At 43.7% G+C, this 19,728-nt stretch overlaps 1 protein-coding gene across 1 annotated transcript in view; it reads right to left on the reverse strand.

Annotated features, from left to right (window-relative positions):
- Positions 1 to 11,209, reverse strand: part of FAM169A (family with sequence similarity 169 member A) — a 61,875-nt gene extending 50,666 nt beyond the window's left edge. The window contains exon 1 of the mRNA XM_045896570.3: positions 10,991 to 11,209. The gene's annotated coding sequence lies outside the window, so the exon portion shown is untranslated. The remainder of the gene's footprint in view (positions 1 to 10,990) is intronic.
- Between the last annotated feature and the right edge of the window lie 8,519 nt (positions 11,210 to 19,728).

Genomic DNA, 19,728 nt, shown 5'->3' on the forward strand with positions numbered 1-19,728 from the left:
CTATTGTGATTTTTTTTCCCTTTTTAAGGTTAATTATTAGATGTCAACTATACTCTTAAAAAGGAGGAATGTATTTTATAAATTTGGTTCCTAAATTTTCAAGATTCTTATAGATTATTACTATCATTTGGAGGCTTTAGGGGGAGAGGAATATAAATAAAAATACGGACATTTTAGGGGCGCCTGGGTGGCTCAGTTGTTAAGCATCTGCCTTCGGCTCAGGTCATGTTCCCAGGGTCCTGGGATCGAGCCCCGCATCGGGCTACTTGCTCTGCGGGGAGCCTGCTTTTCCCTCTCCCACTCCCCCTGCTTGTGTTCCCTCTCTTGCTGTGTCTCTTGCTGTCAAATAAATAAATAAAATCTTTAAAAAAAAAAAATACGGACATTTTAGAGCTGAAAGAGTTCTTAGGAAAAAAATAATTATCTCAACCAATGCAAGTCATGACCCTATTTCTCCTGATTGTTTCCCCAACATTGAAAATAGGTTAGGTATCCAGGCAACATAATCGGTAATGCTCTCAACCTTTTCACAAAAAGCCTGTTTCTGAATCTTATTTTGATTCTTCTCTGGAGTCTTCCCTTTTCACTTTTCTCCCTACCATCGTTTTTTCCCTAACTAACCTAGCCCCTGTACATTAGCTCAACGATCTCTTTATCTTATTTACCCTTTATTCTTCTATCCCTCCTGCCCGACCCAAGGCCCTAATCCCTACATTAATCCTTCTCCAGTGTTAGAGCTGGGATTCTGAATATGACAAAATGGAACTAGTGAATAAACCGCCCCAACTATCAAATCTCAGGTGGGCTCAATGCTGCTCACAAATCCTCTCCTGTCTTCTGAGAAATGAAAAAGACCTGACTACTTGTGTGTGGTGAGGACTGCCTATAAGTTTATGGCTAATGGGGCAGGAAGTTGGAAAGATTTCATACTTGTTGCTTTTTATTTTACGTAGGAAACAAAATCATCTTTTGAAGTAATGATCACTGAGCCACCAGTGGACTATGGGCCTGCTTCTATTAACACTTCACGTGTGTTCCCGGATATAGTTTTTATCACTAACATACCAATGAGGAATTTAATGATCTTCACTTGCCAGCTGAGGAAACTAAGACACACAAAGCAGCTGAGTAACTTGTTCAAGGACACACACTAGTTAAGCGGCAGAACTAGCATTTGAACCCAAGCAGTCTGGCTCTGATGCCTATTTTTAGCATAACTCTAAGTCTAAAAGTAGAGCATTTTAGGAGTCCCAAGATGGTTAAAGATTGCTTACATCTATCAGAGTCTTACAAATTGTCTTTCTAGGAATTTAATTCTCTCTTCATATTCAGGAAGATGGTCTTACATCTAAGAAATCATTTAAACATAAATGTGCAATCTCTTTTGGATGCATCTGACTGACAAAATTGAGTTTACGTTCCTGCATCCAAACTGCAAGGGAGAGAGAATATGACTTGGGGGGTGGGGGGCTCTACCGTGGAGAGGTGAAACAGGCCTCATATGGCTGAAATACGACTCATAAGCAAAAATGAGTCACAATACAAAATACTAAATTTTACCACAGCCAAGAATGGATGCTAAATCCTTATCTTACTATCCACACACTTTGAGCAAGATCTAGAGAGCTACTTAAACTACTCAGATACATATGCAAAGAAATAGCAATGTGCTTATAACTAAAGCTTCCACTTGACTGACTACACATAGTACTGCAAAAAAGAATACATTTTCCTCTAGAACATGCCACCTACTCTAGTACTTCATGACCTGGATTACTGAACAGTGTTTATAATCTCACAGAAGCAGTTTTCAAACTCGGGAAAAAAAACAAAATAAAAACAAAATAACTATTTAAATGAATACACCATAAAATTTTGTCTTTCGTTTCAACATCAGACCAACTAAAATCCTTTTACCTGGCTTCTTTACCCCACAAGAGATCTAATTTTATAGTGCTTCATTAAAGTTAACAGGAGTTTGGCACAGTAAAACTCAAGGACACAGGCAGTTGTTAAAAACAGGAGTCTCAACAATTTGTACAATGTTGTAAGTATCTTCAAAATAAAGTATCACAGGGGCTGGTCTCATTTCGAACCATGAAGACGACGGATGCTTTCACTTTAAAGGAAATACATCTAGCCCAAGACAAAAGCAAAAACAAAACCTAACCTGGTGCTTAATTTTGGCATACGGATTTATGAACTATCCTGCTGAGCCACAAACAGCAGGACCACCACCCCACCACCTAGTATTTTCACTACACAACTAAGAAATGTAACCAAGAGTTGCCACTGTGGGCAGAGTATAATACCAACTTGGGAAAAGGAGATTCAGAACCACAGGCGTCCCATACCTCTTTCCCTTTCAGGCTTCTCCAACTCTGCACTTCCATCCATGGCCCCACACACCTGTACCTGCAAACCTCTTGCAACCTCAGATGGGTTTGCTCGCCCAGATTAAGAAAACTTGTTTTCTTACCTCTCATTGGCAGTAAGCGTAGGAGAAAAAAAGGTAAGTGATGGTAGTAGCCTTCCTATCTGACTTCAATACATATTTAATGAATAAATGAGTTAATGAACAAAAGTTTGTATAAACAAATCACACAGTGGTGTTAGGAAGAACAGCCACAGATGAGACGTGTAAGGTTCTGCTGCTAGATGAAAAGCAATATATGGAGCTTCAACAGGCAGAGAGGGGATAACCCTCTCAAAAGATGGAGCACACTAAATGGAAGCCAGGAAGCATGCTGAAAATGGCAAGCAGTTGGATTTACCAGAAGACTTAAGGTATATTAGGAGAAGTAGTGGAAGGAACGTAAGGAAAATCAACTGAGGACAGAACACAAAAGGCCAAGAACATCAGACTAAAGAGGTGGACTTTGAGGCACCTGGGTGGCTCAGTCGTTAAGCGTCTGCCTTCGGCTCAGGTCATGATCCCAGCGTCCTGGGATCAAGTCCCGCATCGGGCTCCCTGCTCAGCGGGAAGCCTGCTTCCCTCTCGCCCATTCCCCTCTGCTTGTGTTCCTGCTCTCTGTCTCTGTCAAATAAGTAAATAAAATCTTTAAAAAAAAAAAAGTTGGACTTTATTTGGGATACAGCTGGCAATTTAAGGATCTTGCAGGAAAGAGACATTCGCATTCGAACCTATGCTTTCAATCTGTCCCGCAGCTGTACACAGGACAGATTAATAGGTAGAACTGAAGGGAGACAAGCTGAGAAACTCTGTTAAGTACCTTGTGAATACTTCTTTTAATATACTTATCACATGTTAATGTGATCTCTTTTTCTTCATCTGTCTATACTACCAGGCTCAGAACTCCAGGGAAGCATAATCCATTTGGGTCAAATCATTTGATGTGCCTTCTAACTAATAGCTTATGTGTCTATACTTGATTACTTGAAGAAAAAAGTTATGAAAAAAGGTCTTAATTTACAAAGGGGTAGTATCATCAAAAATTCATTTATAATTATTTTTTAAAACTCAAACGTGTTTTCCAATGATGAGAACTACCATTTCCAGCTTGTCTGCCTTGCCCCAGGCACGATGCTCTACACGTTATCTCGTTGATGACTCCAAATGACTCTCTCTGAGGAAGGTATTCTTAACACACAGTCTCCCAATGAGGAGCCTCAGGTGTGGGAAGGCTGAGTCAGTTGCCCCAAATCACATTGCCAGTAAGTGGCAATCACGCTCTAAACTTAGGCAATCTGTCTCCAAGGGATTTAACCTGGTGCCCAGGTTCCGAGGTCAAGACAAAAGGATGTATCTGATAACACAAGTATCATAGAATACATCAAACATACTGTTTAGTCACTCCTCAGGAGTTGGGATTTTTTAAATCTTGCAATATCCTGTCTTCAAACTTTAATGCCTGTTCTAATAACTAAGATTCACTGTCTTCAGAATTTTTAAATAGTTACTACACAATACTAAGCCAACTTTTTTTTTAATTAAGAGATTCTCTGGGGGCGCCTGGGTGGCTCAGTCGTTAAGCGTCTGCCTTCGGCTCAGGTCCTGATTCCAGGGTCCTGGGATCGGGCCCCACATCGGGCTCCCTGCTCAGCGGGAGGCCTGCTTCTCTCCCTCTCCCACCCGCCCCCACTTGTGTTCCCTCTCTCACTATGTCTGTCAAATAAATAAATAAAATCTTAATAAATTAAATAAAAAATATCTTTAATTACAACAAAACAGAGCTAAAGAAAAAATGAAATTCACTAAGTTACATTATAGTTTTTAAATTATTCATTGCTGAAGGACAGAGACAAACAGACCGTGAGTTTTAGATGATAGTAGACTCAACATGAACGAAAAGCTTTTCTTTTTTTTAAAGATTGTTTTGTGGTTTTATTTTTTTTTTTTAAAGATTTTATTTATTTATTTGACAGAGAGAGACACAGCGAGAGAGGGAACACAAGCAGGGGGAGTGGGAGAGGGAGAAGCAGGCTTCCCGCAGAGCAGGGAGCCCGACATGGGACTCGATCCCAGGACCCTGGGATCATGACCCGAGCCGAAGGCAGTCGCTCAACCGACTGAGCCACCCAGGCGCCCTTGTGGTTTTATTTTTTAAAGAGTCTTTATTCATTTATTTATTTGAGAGAGAGAATGTGTGAGAGTGAGAAAGACAGAAGCCGAGGGAGAGGGAGAAGCAGACTCCCCGCTGAGCAGAGAGCCCAATGTGGGACTTGATCCCAGAATCCCGGGATCATGACCTGAGCCAAAGGCAGACACTTAACTGACTGAGCCACCCAGGCATCCCAAGAGCAAGTTTTTCTTGTTAAAGCAAAATAACCCTAGAATAGGGCTTCTTTATTAAGGTTGTGACGGTCCAGATCCAGAGATGGAAAAGTATCCCTGCACTCCTCATAGTTTTTGATTCCACTTGGATGATCACATTTTAAGAAAAATCACACTGAAAAACTGGAATGCCTCCAATGGAAAACAGCCAGGATGGCAAAGGATCTAGATAGCATGGTACAATACATGAGGAACAGGAATTGGGAGAAATTAGTGAAGGAAAGTCTTGGGGAAGAAAGGCAAGAAAGTTGCCCTTCAAATATGTGAAGAGTCAATATGCAGATGAAAACTTAAGAGTTATTCTGCATGTATGTCAAGGGTAAAAAGAATGAGCCATTCCAAAATAAATGCTACCCACAAATGAATTACACCCACATGAAAGCACAGCCAACTAGCTAATCAAAGACTAGGGACAGCTGGTATATTCAAACTCAGGATAGGAGAAACCGCTTTCTCTCCGCCCCTCTGTAAGTACATGCACAAGAATGTCCCTTGTCTCCTTCCAAGCCAGTGTCAGAGTTCTGCAAAGGAGGGCCAAGAGAGCACAGACGTTAGCTGAGTGGTCATTTGTACATCAAACTGTAAAACCATATGAATCATTTTCTAAAACTATGCCCTTGTTTTGGCCCTTCTGAGAAGCTGCTCAGATACAAACAGTATTCTCCAAACAAAGTTTATTCAGAATCAGTTCAATTTCTTTTTTATAGCTTAAAAAATATTATCAATAAATCTCCCCAGCCTTAAAATTAATTTTAAGTACTTTTAGACATGTTTTTTTAAGTACTAAAAAAATAAATATACTTAAGAAAACAAGATAGGTTCTTAGTCTGGAATCCACAAAAGCTACAAAGGGTTTAAAGGGTTGTACTTTACGCAGTGCAAAAGCTCTGACAAGCAGATCACAATTTTAAAAGTGAAAAAGTAAATTGTTGCTTTGAAATATACCTCAACAAAGTATCATGTTGTACACAGGGTGGGTATGAGAAGATAATAAAAGAGACATGATCACACTTATTTCTGCCAACATTTTAAGATAGGCTCTGTTATAACTACTCTTTTACAAATGAGGAAACTGAGGCCCAGAGAGATTAAGTATCTTAAAAGGCAGCTAGAGGGCGCCTGGGTGGCTCAGTTGGTTAAGCAACTGCCTTCGGCTCAGGTCATGATCCTGGAGTCCGTGGATGGAGTCCCTCATTGGGCTCCCTGCTCAGCGGGGAGCCTGCTTCTCCCTCTGACCCTTCCCCCTCTCATGTTCTTTCTCTCTCTCTCATTCTCTCTCAAATAAATAAATAAAATCTTTAAAAAAAAAGGGGGCAGCTAGAAACACCAAAGCCAGGTTTCAAACCCATGTCTATTTGCCTTGAATTTCGTATTATTATACTGCCTCTGAATAACAACTACTGCTAAGTGAAGAATCAGAGTACTCCAAGTTCATCAGGTATTAATCGGGACCGACCCAAACTCGAAAGCACTGGTATTTATGTGTAAAAGATTTTAGACAATAAAATCATTTAATAATACAGTCTATTTCTTTATCAATCATTGTATAACAAAAAGTCAAGCTCTTTGACATTTTCAACACTCCTATTCATTCCTCAATTGGCTTCTCCCGTCATCATTACACTGATAGTACTTTTTTTTTTTTTCTGAAGATTTTATTTATTTGACAGAAAGACAGCAAGAGAGGGAACACAAGCAGGGGGAGTGGCAGAGGGAGAAGCAGGCTTCCCACAGAGCAGGGAGCCCGAGGCAGGACTCGATCCCAGCACCCTGGGATCATGACCTGAGCCGAAGGCAGACGCTCAATGACCGAGCCACCCAGGCACTCCTGATAGTACTATTCTTAAGGCCTCCAGTAACCCTCAACTCCCAAATTCAGTGGATTTTCACCCCCACCCCCTCCTGACCTTATCACAGACCAAACCCAACCAACAATCTGCCGCTTCAATGTTCCTCTCCTTCCCTGGACACACTCTCAATTCTACTTCTTAATTTCCTTCCCTCTTCAGTTCCTTTCAGGAACCGGACCTTCTCCACTGCACAACCCAGTGGCAAAAGTCTGTGTGCTCTTAGATTTTAAGGAATCTTTGGCATTTTAATCCACAATACTTAACTATAAACTCCACAAAAGTGAGGTCTATTTGTTTTTGTTCCTTTAACCATAAAATAGACATTCGGTGTTTGTTGAATAAAATGAAAGCTATCTTTGGTGTAGCCTAAAACTAACATCTCACTGGAGCAGGTAGTACCTAAAAATGATACATTTTTTTTTAAAAAGTGGTAAGTCACAAACTTTCTAAACAAAGAATAGGTGGGGCTAAGTGAGTAGTTCCCCCATACAGAGCAGATAAACCTTAAGGTCTCACATACCAGCCCTGAAACTGAATGAGTCTAATTATTTTAGGATGTCTTTAGTAAATTATCAGCTTTTCCCTGATTATTTTTAAACCATGACATCTTTTTCTTAATAAAGTCAACTTTTAGTAATTTTGTTGTTGTTGTTGCTGGAAAGAATTGTGAAATATCCTACTACCCATGAAGCATACCAAATTTAGAACTTTAATTTCAGCGTTAAATATACAACGAATCAAAAGCCTAATGATGTGTGAAGAGAAAATCATCTTAAACACAGTAATCACGCAATTCCTTTTTCATTTTAGAATCACAAAATCTTAGAAATGGGAAGAAACATGAAGGTTTTGTTTCAATTCCTGTTCAACCAATAATCCTTTCTACAGAATCCTTCATAAATATTTTTGGAATCTCTGCCTGAATACTCAACTCAATCCTCTTATATTCTAATTACCTTTAAAAAGTAAATCTCTTTGCATTTTTAGGCACATAACTGAACATAACACACGTAAGGTTTTATTTATTTATTTTAATTTATTTGACAGAAAGAGACACCGCGAGAGAGGGAACACGAGGAGGAGGAGTGGGAGAGGAAGAAGCAGGCTTCCCGCGAAGGAGGGAGCCCGATGCGGGGCTCGATCCCAGGACCCCGGGACCACGACCTGAGCCGAAGGCAAACGCCCAACGACTGAGCCACCCAGGCGCCCGAACACGTAAGATTTTAAAAAGGTTAGACCTAGGTGGCTCAGTCGGTTAACCATCTGCCTTCGGCTCAGGTCATGATCCCAGGGTCCTCGGATGGAGCCCCCCATCAGGCTCCCTGCCCAGCGGGGAGTCTGCTTCTCCCTCTCCCTCTGCTGCCCCCCCCTTGCTTGTGCTCGCTCTCTCAAATAAATATAATCTTTTTTAATAAATAAAGGGCTAGAACGAGTGCTAGTAGGTTATAAGTGGCAGACCTTTTTTTTAAGATTTTATTTATTTATTTGACAGAGAGAGAGAGACAAGGAGAGAGGGAACACAAGCAGGGGGAGTGGAAGAGGGAGAGGGAGAAGCAGGCTTCCTGCTGAGCAGGGAGCCCGATGCGGGGCTCGATCCCAGGACTCTGGGATCATGACCCTAACAGAAGGCAGACGCTTAACGACTGAGCCACCCAGGAGCCCCGAATGGCAGACTTCATTTTGGCACAGGTCATGATCTCAGAGATGAGCCCCGCCTCCGGCTCCGGCTCCGGCTCCGGCTCCGGCTCCGGCTCCGGCTCCAGCTCCGCACTCAGCAAGGAGTCAGCTTGAGACCGCCCCGTCTCCTTCTGCCCCACCCCCCCAAAGTAAAAGTTCCCTAATAAAACAAGAGTACTCTCTCCACGTCCAAGGTTCCTCTTACCTCCATAATTCTTCTCGTAGGGGAGCCAGCGCCTGGGTGGCTCAGTCGGTTAAGCGTCTGCCTTCCTCAGCCTTTGCATCAAGTCATGATCTCAGGGTCCTGGGATGAAGCCCCGCTGTGGGCTCCCCGCTCAGCAGGGAGTCAGCTTCTCCCTCTGCACCTCCCTATGCTCGTGCTTGCTTTCTTGCTCTCTGCCCCCCCCCCACAATAAATCTTAAAGGGGGGGGTGGGAGCTAATGGAGAATAACATAAGTGGTTTTTTTTCCTTTTGTTTCTCAAACATTGGTAACGTGGATGCTCAAAATCTCAAACCACATTAATTCAAGCTGGAGTTAATAAAATACAATAGTACCGATTCAGTGAACCTCTGTAACCCGTGTATTAACAGAATCAATGTAAAGGTGTGGGAACTTTATCTGGCTCAAAGATGAACTTGCTGGGAGGATCTATCTTGTTCCCCATGAATCTAAGACAGATCCAATCACCCTAGCAGACAATCTGTTCCCTAAACAAGATTAGGGAATCAAGTTCCCTAAAACAAGATTCATCTCTCCATGTCCAAGGTCCCTTTCACCTCCATAATTCTCCTGGAACATGTCATTAATGAGAGGCATGACATTTCTGCTAGGAATGGTACATAAGAAATTACTTGTTTATCGAAGAATTAATGGAAGAGTCTTCAACTACTCAAAAAAAAAATTTCATAAGAAGGATGACAATGGAATTGTACTCTCAAAAGCATCTTATTATAAAATACTTTGTTTTATCCAAATCAGAGTTAAGCCCTTTGTTTGGCATATACTGTACCTTTATTAGAAAATGATACCACTTGATACCACTTGTAATGATTCTAATACTATTTTGGACTAATTTCAGGTCAAACTAATTTGAAACTTTTTACAACCTTAAATCCACAGGTAAAGCATCTTAGGTTATTATACACACTCATGCAGCAGGCTAATATTGCTACTCATAATCTATTTCAAAGTTCCCTAAACCTATCCTCATAAATTCAAAGAGAGAAGGCTACTACGAAACCTACAAGCTTTCCTTGAAAGACTGTTGTTTTATCTTTGTTTCTACTAGAAGCCTTATCACAAATGGTCATTTCCCAGGTTCCTCTCACTATTTCATTCCCTGTCCTCCACCTCCCCTCAACACGAAAACTTAGCCTGGCCCACATTAGGCACTAAAAATCTTTCCTCCGGTAAGAGAAAAACAAGCTATAGTCTGCAAACATAACCGGTACATAACCGGTACAATCAATCCATCAATGTAAACAGATGATACTTGGTACATCAAACCCAGGTCCATTTTGGTAAATTCCCTCCAAGGCCCAAACGTGTGTATTATGCAACAGCCACCATGCCAGATTTTAATCCCTGTGATGCAGTGAAAAAACAGAAACGGCACAAGTATAATCCACTAGGTACTTAGGTACATTTGCGAGAAGATAAATCAAAACAAGAATTACCAAATTCTCAGGAACCCTGAAAATGACAAACTGCGTGACAGTTCTGAATCACAATTACAACTTTTCCTTCCGGTAGTCTTCGAGAAACCTGTTCCGCCAGCCCAACCCCCTCAAAAATCCTCACAAGGGAGTATTTTAATTGATGTTTCGAAAGGATCTCTCAAAGGGGGAAAGGGGCCTGCATCAGGTAGTTACCTCAGAATCTAATAATCTAAAATAATTTAAGATACCCACACCAATTTCCAGAAGCTGAAAATGGAGTAAGATGTTTCATCATTTCTCCCCAAGGACAATAATGGGAGTAAATGTAATCCAGGTCCCTGAAGCATAAACAACCGAGGGCTCAATGCTTCACCCATCGATCTCCTGGGGCACAGGCCTCGAAAAACTGCACAATGGGCAGCTAAGAATTAGAACAAAACTGCAATGACCTGCATTCTAGAAGAGAACCTATACGGTATCTAATCCAAAAGAAGCTGAAGGTAAGGGAGGTGGTCAGAGCATCTCCGGAGGCCACCTGCGTGGCTGAACCCGAGCCTAAACGTCTCAGCGCGCCGCCTCACCAGGTCCGCTCTTCACCCCAACGGGGCCACCGGCGAGCGCGGACAGGCTCCAGGTGGGGCGCAGTGGGAGCGGAGGGGGCTCGGCACGCAGCAGCTGGGGAGCCGAACGCGATCCGAGGCCGGCCAAGAAGAAGGCGGCATTCCCTCACACAAAATGGTGGCGCTGACGAGGAGGCCGGCGCACCTGGGGGCGCGCCACACGCCCCTCGGGGGACCCGGCCGGCCGCCGGCAGCTGGACGCGCGCCCGGGGCCCGGGAGGCCGGCGTGGGCCTGCGCCGCGGCCGAGTCCTCAGGGCGGCCCGCAGCCCGCGGCTCGCGTCGCCGCCCGCGGGGGCGCGGGTCCGAGGCCGGCGGGGCGCGGGGTCGGGCGCGGCAGCCTCGGCCTCAGCCCGAGGCCCCCCCGCCCCGGACGGGCTGGCACTCACCTCGGACGCGCCTCCGAAGCCACCGGAGCCCGGGAAAGGAGGCGGAGCCGCGGGAATGAATGGAGCCGGCGGCTGCTCGCTGGCGACCCCCGGCCGGTCCCGGGCCGCGCCGCTCGCGGCTGCCAGGGCGGGTGCGGCCGCCTCCCCCTCGCCCGGGACGCCTGGCTCCTCGTCTGCGGGTCGGCCGCAGCCCACCGTGCCCTCCGCCGGCGTGACGCACTCGCGCCGCAGCGCCTCCAGCCTTTGCAGCCGCGCTGCGCCCGCGCCCACCGCGAATCCCCCCGCCCGCGCCGCGCGGCCCCTCCTCGGCGCCGGGGACGCCGCCCAGCCTCCCTCCGGGCCCGGCCTTCAGGCGACCGCCGGGCAGGTGCGGACTCGGACAGCCGGGGCGGGGGGGGGGGGGGGCGCCGGGCTGCCCCCGCCTCGCCCCCGGAGCCCGCTCTCCGCCCGGGCCGCCGTCACAAGGCAGAGCGCGATGCCCCAGCTCAGGGCTATGGCCCGGCATTAAAGAGTGACCTTGGCTTAGATATAAAAATAGGTGCGGGTAAGCTGAGGGGACTACGACGCTGACTTTGCGCGTTCCTTTAATGTCAACATTCACAGAATCCCGTTTGCACACTCCGGCGGAGCTCTCCTCCGGCGGGCCCTCCCAGAATTCACACTGACTGGGTGAGCCGAACCGTCCCGGCCTCGCCACTCGGATGCGGAGGGCGCGGGCGAGGACTGTGGGCCTGCGCCCCGCCACTTCCTTCCTAAACCCACTGCCACCTAGGAGGACGCAAGGGAAAAGGAAGTCGAGCTCTCCATTCATAACCTGGACAAGCCCGAGAGCCCCGACTTCCATCTTGAGATCATAAGGAATCACTAAATTCCTGCACTGACCTTTTCTCTTCCAGAATCTAGCACACGCAAACTAACCCTGACCCAGAAGGAAGGCGGCCCCATCCTCCTTTCCTCCCCTTGCCCTCCCAACTCACTTAAGGGCCCTTTTGTTAATTACAGTCCCCCGGAAGAAAGATACGCTCTCAAGCATTTAAAGCATGGTAGATTTCTTCAAAGTAATGCATGCCATGGTTTAAGTATGTTTAAGAAATGTATTAAGGAACAGTATTGTATGTAAGTAATTTTAAGACTTCCTCTTATACATAAACTCTTGGAAATAAACTAACCCTCCAAGAGCCGTAGCGTTGTTTTCAGCTCATCCAGTAAATACGAAATTATTTTTTTCACTTCTTGGAAATATTTGGCAATCACAATAGCAATCTTTAACAAATTTAAGTGATCAACAAGCTCAATAAATACTTCAGAGAACACTTGTTGATAGTAACATATTGGACTCAGATTTTTTTAATCAAATAGGCTTCTCTGCCTCGAGCTTCTCTTAAGAAACAACCTCATATTTACTATGTTTAATTAATAATATTTAGCAGAAATCTTAAATGTTACACATCAAACATTTACCATTTGTAGTGGAACTTAATAAACTAGACCTAATTGAGCAGGAATTTTGAATAGTTGGGGTTTTTTTGTTTTGTTTGTTTATTTTGATAGAGACACAGCGAGAGAGGGAACACAAGCAGAGGGAGAGGGAGAAGCAGGCTTCCAGCTGAGCAGGGAGTCCCATGCTGGGCTCCATCCCAGGACGCTGTGATTATGACCTGAGCCGAAGGCAGACGCTTAAGACTGAGCCACCCAGGCGCCCCTGAATAGTTGGGTTTTATGCAAAGCAAATGTTGAATGAATGAACTCCAAAAACTTTTGAATTTATATTTCTAAAGCTGTATATAAGTAGGAGTCCCTGTGATAATCCCAAACAATTGCCACTTTGGGAAGACATTCCTTTTTTTGCTACCAGAGGCTACAGTTGTTGAAGCCTTAGGCCTCAGTGCAAAGCTAGCCAGAGCAACCTGTTAATAATTTTGAAATGCATGACTTTTAGCTCTAATTTCTACAGGTGGGTACTTGAGCCTGGAAGGCTTGTTTTCCCAAATGTCTGGCCACTCTGGTGGGAATCAGAACTACACACTCACCCAGCCCATCCAGGCAGCTAAACCCAGCTCTCCTGTGGCAAGGATCCTACCTTCTGAGACCCACTGAAGAAGTGCTGTCTCCTACTTATGTGAGGAGTGTCTGATGAGGACACTCTGACTGCCTTCCCTTTTCTCTACTGCAACATTATGTGGCCTTGAGTGTTTAAGGGAAAAAAAATCACCATTTACTTACCTTTTTGGCAGAGATTCATTAAATTCTGGTTGTCTGTTTACCCATACTCTTGAGGATCCATGAGACCTTAGTGAGCAGAGACATAAAAAAGTGAGTCTTTATCAGTTTAATACATGCTGTAAACCATTACCAAAACATTTTGAAATATGTTTGAGGCTTTGTCTAAAAAGTTTTGTAGAGTGTAAAAGGATTGTTTTGTTTTGTTGTTGTATATGCTTGCTTTAATTATTTTAAGTTATAAGCAGAAAGAAACACGGTAAGAGTTTCCATTGCATTTTTAGTATATGTTAAAAGGGGAGTGGAACCATGTTTAGAGAAGCTTGCCACAACTGGATTTTGGAGGTTGCTGACACAAATGACCCAGCGAAGAGTCCTTAAATTTCCCTGGGAAAGAGGAATCTCTAATGGCTAAAATAATGGCTAATGTTTTTGACTGCTAACAAATGGCCGGGCACTCTACTAACTTCTTTGTGGAAATAAACTCATAATCATCCTTCAAAGTACATACTACTGTTATTCCCATTTATTTTTTTTTAAGATTTTATTTATTTATCTGAGAGAGAGAATGAGAGAGAGAGCATGAGAGGGGGGAGGGTCAGAGTGAGAAGCAGACTCCCCGCTAAGCAGGGAGCCCGATGCGGGACTTGATCCCGGGACTCCAGGACCATGACCTGAGCCGAAGGCAGTCGCCCAACCAACTGAGCCACCCAGGCGCCCCTGTTATCCCCATTTAACCTGAGAGATTGAGGCACATGGAGAAGCTAAGTAACTAGCCCATGATCACACAGCTAATAATCCTGGCAGTTTGGCTCAAGTCATACTCCCTTAACCAGGATCCTGTACCACCTTTCAGGTGCACAAAATCCTATGCCATACAGCCATATGATTGGATTTTGCTTTTGAATCCCTAAAACATACCAAATACTCAGTGCCTTCATGACTAACTTATTTCTTAGATCTGCTAGTATATTCCTGGACATGAAGAGAGAAGTTAAACCCTTAGTTAGAAAACTTGTAAGACTTCCCCATCTATGTTAAGCAAAATCGTATAATCTGTTGGTTTTGAAAGGAAAAAAAAAAAAAGCTTTTCACATTTTTTTAGAAGATTTGATTTATTTAAGAGAGAGAGAACAAGATACAGAGCAGAGCGGGGGGGAAGGGCAGAGGGCAAGGGAGAAGCAGACTCTCCTGCTGAGCAGGAAGCCCCATGCAGGGCTCCATCTGAGGACCCTGGGATCATGACATGAGGGAAAGGCAGACAGCTTAACGGACTGAGCCACCCAGGTGCCCCACTTTTCACATCTTTTAAGGATAATTGCTCTCCATTGCTCTCCAAGTTTTTTTCAGGTTCCAGAGCACAATTACAAGTTTTATTTATATTTATTTAATGTATGGATGAAACACGATTCCCCAGAAGAGATCTGTTACCATCTTTGACCCTCTATTAGATTTACACGGGTAGAATTAGGATCTAATATATAGAATACATGTGTTTTAAATTCATAAAAATCACAGTGAGAAGTTTTTTTGTTTTTTATTTTATTTATTTATTTGACAGAGAGACACAGTGAGAGAGGGAACACAAGCAGGGGGAGTGAGAGAGGGAGAAGCAGGCTTCCCCAAGAGCAGGGAGCCTGATGCAGGGCTCGATCCCAGGACCCTGGGATCATTACCTGAGCCGAAGGCAGACGCTTAACGACTGAGCCACCCAGGCGCCCCTCACAGTGAGAAGTTTTTAATGACTGAGGCAGCCCAGGGACTTACAGATCCAAAATCTTAGCCAGTTAGTTAACGAGTTAGCTAATAATGTCAGCCGTGGCAAAGGAGCAATAAGAAAGCAATCTTTTCTCCTTGCACTAGAAGAAAAGGGACTCCACATCCTAGAATACTTTATTTCTCTAGTATATAAAATATGTCACAGGAATGCTTTCAGGATTAAATGCAGCTGTTTGATGAGGTTTTCTTTGCCAGGAACTACAACTATCTATCTGCAGATTTCAAATTCCTGAGTGATACTCTGCACCGCGGATTGGGCGAAGGTAGAGCCTGAAGAACAAGAGAAATACCAGGTTTGAGAAGCCCGGTTACACTTGTTTCTTCTGTTGGTTTGGTCTAATATGAAATAGAAGTTTAATCACAGAGTAAGTATTTGGTAAGTTCAGTCTGGGTTTAGAGAAATAACATGGTATTTTTCATATTACTAAAGAAAAATTACATACATATTTACATCTGTGGGAGATACTACCAAGTTGCCTAGTCAATATTTGTCCCCCCTTTTCTCTGACAGACCCAATTTTGTTCAGGGTGGCAATGTACCCAACTAAAACTATTTTCCTCTCCAGATTCCTTTTGCACCTGGGATAGCTATATGATCATTTTTGGCCAATGGAATGTAAGCAAAAGATCATTAGGTAAAGCTTCCAAGAAAGCTTTGTTGTTGTTTTTTTTTAAGATTTTATTTATTCGACAGAAAGAGAGACAGCACAAGCAGGCAGAGTGGCAGGCAGAGGGAGAGGGAGAAGCAGGCTCCCCACCAAGCAGACAGCCCGATGTGAGACTCGATCCCAGGACCCTGGGAACATTGACCCGAGCCAAAGGCAAACGCTTAACTGAGCCACTCAGGCGCCCCAAAGCTTTGTATTTCTGATAAAAAAAAAAAAAAAGACAGATTCAGATACCCCTTTGCCTCTTGCCCTTTGACCATGGGAATGAAATCCATGTATAACTATACCAGAGCCAAGAGATAGGAACCCGGGAAATGACATTATGGAGCTGCCACACCAATTACACACTGCCTACCTCCAAGTCTTCTGTGTTATTTTCCAACAAATGCAGTCCTAACTAAAAGTCAAAGTTAAACGCTATCTCCTTGATATCTAAAAATACAATAAATAAAAATAAACATTCTTCTATAGTATATATACTATACCATATAGATACTATTCTTTGATTTTTGCTCCTGTATTAAGTAACTGCATTTTGCAGAAATCAGTGCTCTCTGTGACTTACCTACCTAATAGTGGGAAAGAACATGAATTTTTGACTATAAAAGAATATCTTTTTTTTTTAAGATTTATTTATTTATTTGACAGAGAGAGAGATAGTGAGAGCAGGAACACAAGCAGGGGGAGTGGGAGAGGGACAAGCAGGCCTCCCGAGGAGCAGGGAGCCTGACATGGGGCTCAATCCCAGGACTCTGGGATCATGACCCGAGCCGAAGGCAGACGCTAAATGACTGAGCCACCCAGGCGCCCCAGAATATCTTATTTTTTAATTATTTCTTTTAGAGTTGGGGGGAGGGGAAGAGAGAATCTGAAGCAGACTGCATGGAGCCTGATGCAGGGCTCCATCTCATGACCCCAGTATCATGACTTGAACTGAAATCAAGAGGCCGACACTCAAACGGACTGAGCCACCCAAGTGGCCCAAGAGTATCTTACATTTAATCATATATAGTGCATTTGATTTTAACACAATTCACACAAGACCTCAGTAAGTCTCTAATATCACTGTGAGAAAGGATAACAAGGGGCTGTAGTCATCTAGAAACAAGTTACTGGCCAAAGTGATCACCACACCATATACATAAAGAATACACAGGAAAGGGGCCCCTGGGTGGCTCAGTCGGTTAAGCATCCGTCTTCGGCTCAGGTCATGATCCCAGGGTCCTGGGATTGAGCCCCGTGTAGTGTTGGGCTCCCTGCTCAGTGGGGAGTCTGCTTCTCCCACTCCCTCTGCCGCTCCCCCTCACACATGCTCTCTCTGACAAATAAGTAAATAAAATCTTAAAAAAAAAAATACAAAGGAAAGTAAAATTATGTTTTTCATTTTTAATTAAAAACAAGTAGAAAAATCAGGATTTAGAGAGGGCTCCTAAAATTAGAATAAGGAGTCTGTACTTTACAGAAAGCAACCTGGTGATGCATATCAAAAGTTCTGAAAATGTGAATATGTTACCATAATACTACTGGAAATCTATCTGAAGGAATCTTTTAGGAAGAAGAAAAAAGTTATGCTCATGAATACGTCACTGGAGTACTTTTTTTAACCTTTTTTTTTTAAGTTTACTTCTTTTAGTAATTTCTGCATCCAACATGGGCTCGAACTCATGACACCGAGATCAAGAGTCACATGCTCCTCCAACTGAGCCAGGCAGGCACCCGTGAAGCACTTTTTTTTTTTGTAAGAAAGCCAAAATGTATAAATACCATGAAGGTCTAATAATAGGTATTAATTTAAGAAATGTGAAATGTTTGCCTATCTTATTGCAGGAAATAAGAGGAATTATTTTTAATTGCTAGTAGCAACTGGGAAGGCTTATTGAAACAGCTAAACAGTATAATAGGTTGGCATTCAAAATGGAACACCCATCTGGAGGCGATGTATCATAATCTCCATTGTCACTATTGCTAGATTACATTTATTAAACACTTCTATGCCAGACACTGTACTGATGGGGTCAGAGCAGGCCACCCCAGTGTGCCACTTTAGCATGCAGATTATTTGGAGCTAAAGACAATCAAGGCCCAATTGATTCAAAAAGAGCTTTTTACCACCCCTTTAACTGCCCTCAAGAAATTGAGCTAGAGAGCCTGTATCAGGAAGAGAGCTATTACCAAAAATAATTTTTTTTTTTTAAGATTTTGTTTATTTATTTATTTGACAGAGAGAGAGAAACAGCATGAGAGGGGATAGGGCCAGAGGGAGAAGCAGGCTCCCCGCTGAGCTGGGAGCCCGATGTGGGACTTGATCCCAGGACTCCGGGATCATGACCTGAGCCGAAGGCAGTCGCTTAACCAACTGAGCCACCCAGGCGCCCCAAGATAATTTTTTTTTAGCGCAAGAAAGACTTCTCTTCATAGCATGGCAAGCATTTGTTTACGATATATTGGCTCTTCCCATCTTCCTATGAACTATCTCTCTCCTCTATGAAATCCCAGATCCTTACCCTCTTTTCTTTCGCTCAGGATGGCCTATGAACCTCAATTGCCTGACTGGTGGAGAGCCTCTCAGGTCTTGGTGGGGCTCCTAGAAGCCTGTAATTAAGTTTTTCTCCTATTAATCTGTCTTATGTCGATTTTTTTTAATTTAAATTTTTTTTTTTTAGTAATCTCTACCCCCAATGTAGAACTCATGACCCCAAGATCAATAGCCTTATGCTCTACTGATTGTGCCAGCCAGGAGCCCCTGTCTTATGTCAATTATTGGACCAAATAGAGAACTTAGAAGGGAAGAAGGAAAAGTTTTCTTCCCCTGAAGTACTGAACATTTTACCTTAGTTGTCTTGCTTAGTTCTCACACTGTTTGAGAACAAGTTTAGAGAGGTATGGAAATTGACCCAAGGTGCTGGAGCACGAATCTGACCATTGCTCTGAATTACTTTAGACTTAGACATTAGACTATAGACTTAACTATACCTCTTCTCAATTAGTATATATCCAGCTTATAGAAAATATTTGTATTAACATCCTCTCACCCAATATTTATACATCTATTAACTCAACACATGTCTGGGGCGCCTGGATGACTCTGTCGTTAAGCGTCTGCCTTCAGCTCAGGTCGTAATCCCAGGGTCCTGGGATCAAGCCCCGCATCCAGCTCCCTGCTCAGCGGGAGGCCTGCTTCTCCCTCTCCCACTCCCCCTGCTTGTGTTCCCTCTCTCTGTCAAATAAATAAAATTGTAACTCAACACATATCTTTTTAAAATGTCAAATACGGGGATGCCTGGGTGGCTCAGTCGGTTGAGCGTCTGCCTTCAGCTTGAGTCGTGGTCCCGGAATCCGGGGATCGAGTCCCGCATTGGGCTCCTTGCTCAGTGGGGAGCCTGCTTCTCCCTCTGCCTGCCGCTCCCCCTGCTTGTGCACTCTCTCCTTCTCTCTCTGACAAATAAATAAAACCTTTAAAAAGATAAAATAAAAGCAATGAGAAAACTTAAAAAAATAAAACGTCAAATACGTTAGGCATTGTGCTAGATGGACTCTGTGATGTGGTAATGTGATGAATGGGACTGGAAAAGCCAACAAGAAATGTGATTACTGAGGGTAGAACAATGGTTTACTGGAACAACTGAGAAGACAACCAAGGCTTTTAGCAGAGTGTAGAGTGTCAAGAAATTAGGCTGGACAAATAGGCAGGACCAGTTACTCTTTTAAAAAGTCCTGGTCAGGGGCACCTGGGTGGCTCAGTCAGTTGGGCGTCTGCCTTCGGCTCAGGTCATGGTCCCAGGGTCCTGGGATAGAACCTCTGCAGGGAGCCTGCTTCTCCCTCTCCCATTCCCCCTGCTGGTGTTCCCTCTCTCGCTGTGTCTCTCTCTGTCAAATAAATAAATAAAATCTAAAAATAATTTTTTAAAAAGTCCTGCTCAGCTATGATAAAGAGTATGGACACAATCCCAAAGGCAATGAGAAAGCCACTTAAGGAGTTTAAATTTCAGAGTGACATGACGACACTTGCATGTTAGCAAATTTTTGAGGCTGCAATATGGAAAATGAATTGAAGAAAATAAGACTGGAGGC

Source organism: Mirounga angustirostris, unplaced genomic scaffold (assembly GCF_029215605.1).
Source record: "Mirounga angustirostris isolate CCGP_5_RB_7025 unplaced genomic scaffold, mMirAng1.0.hap1 SCAF_7, whole genome shotgun sequence".
In the NCBI taxonomy this organism is placed as follows: Eukaryota; Metazoa; Chordata; class Mammalia; order Carnivora; family Phocidae; genus Mirounga; species Mirounga angustirostris.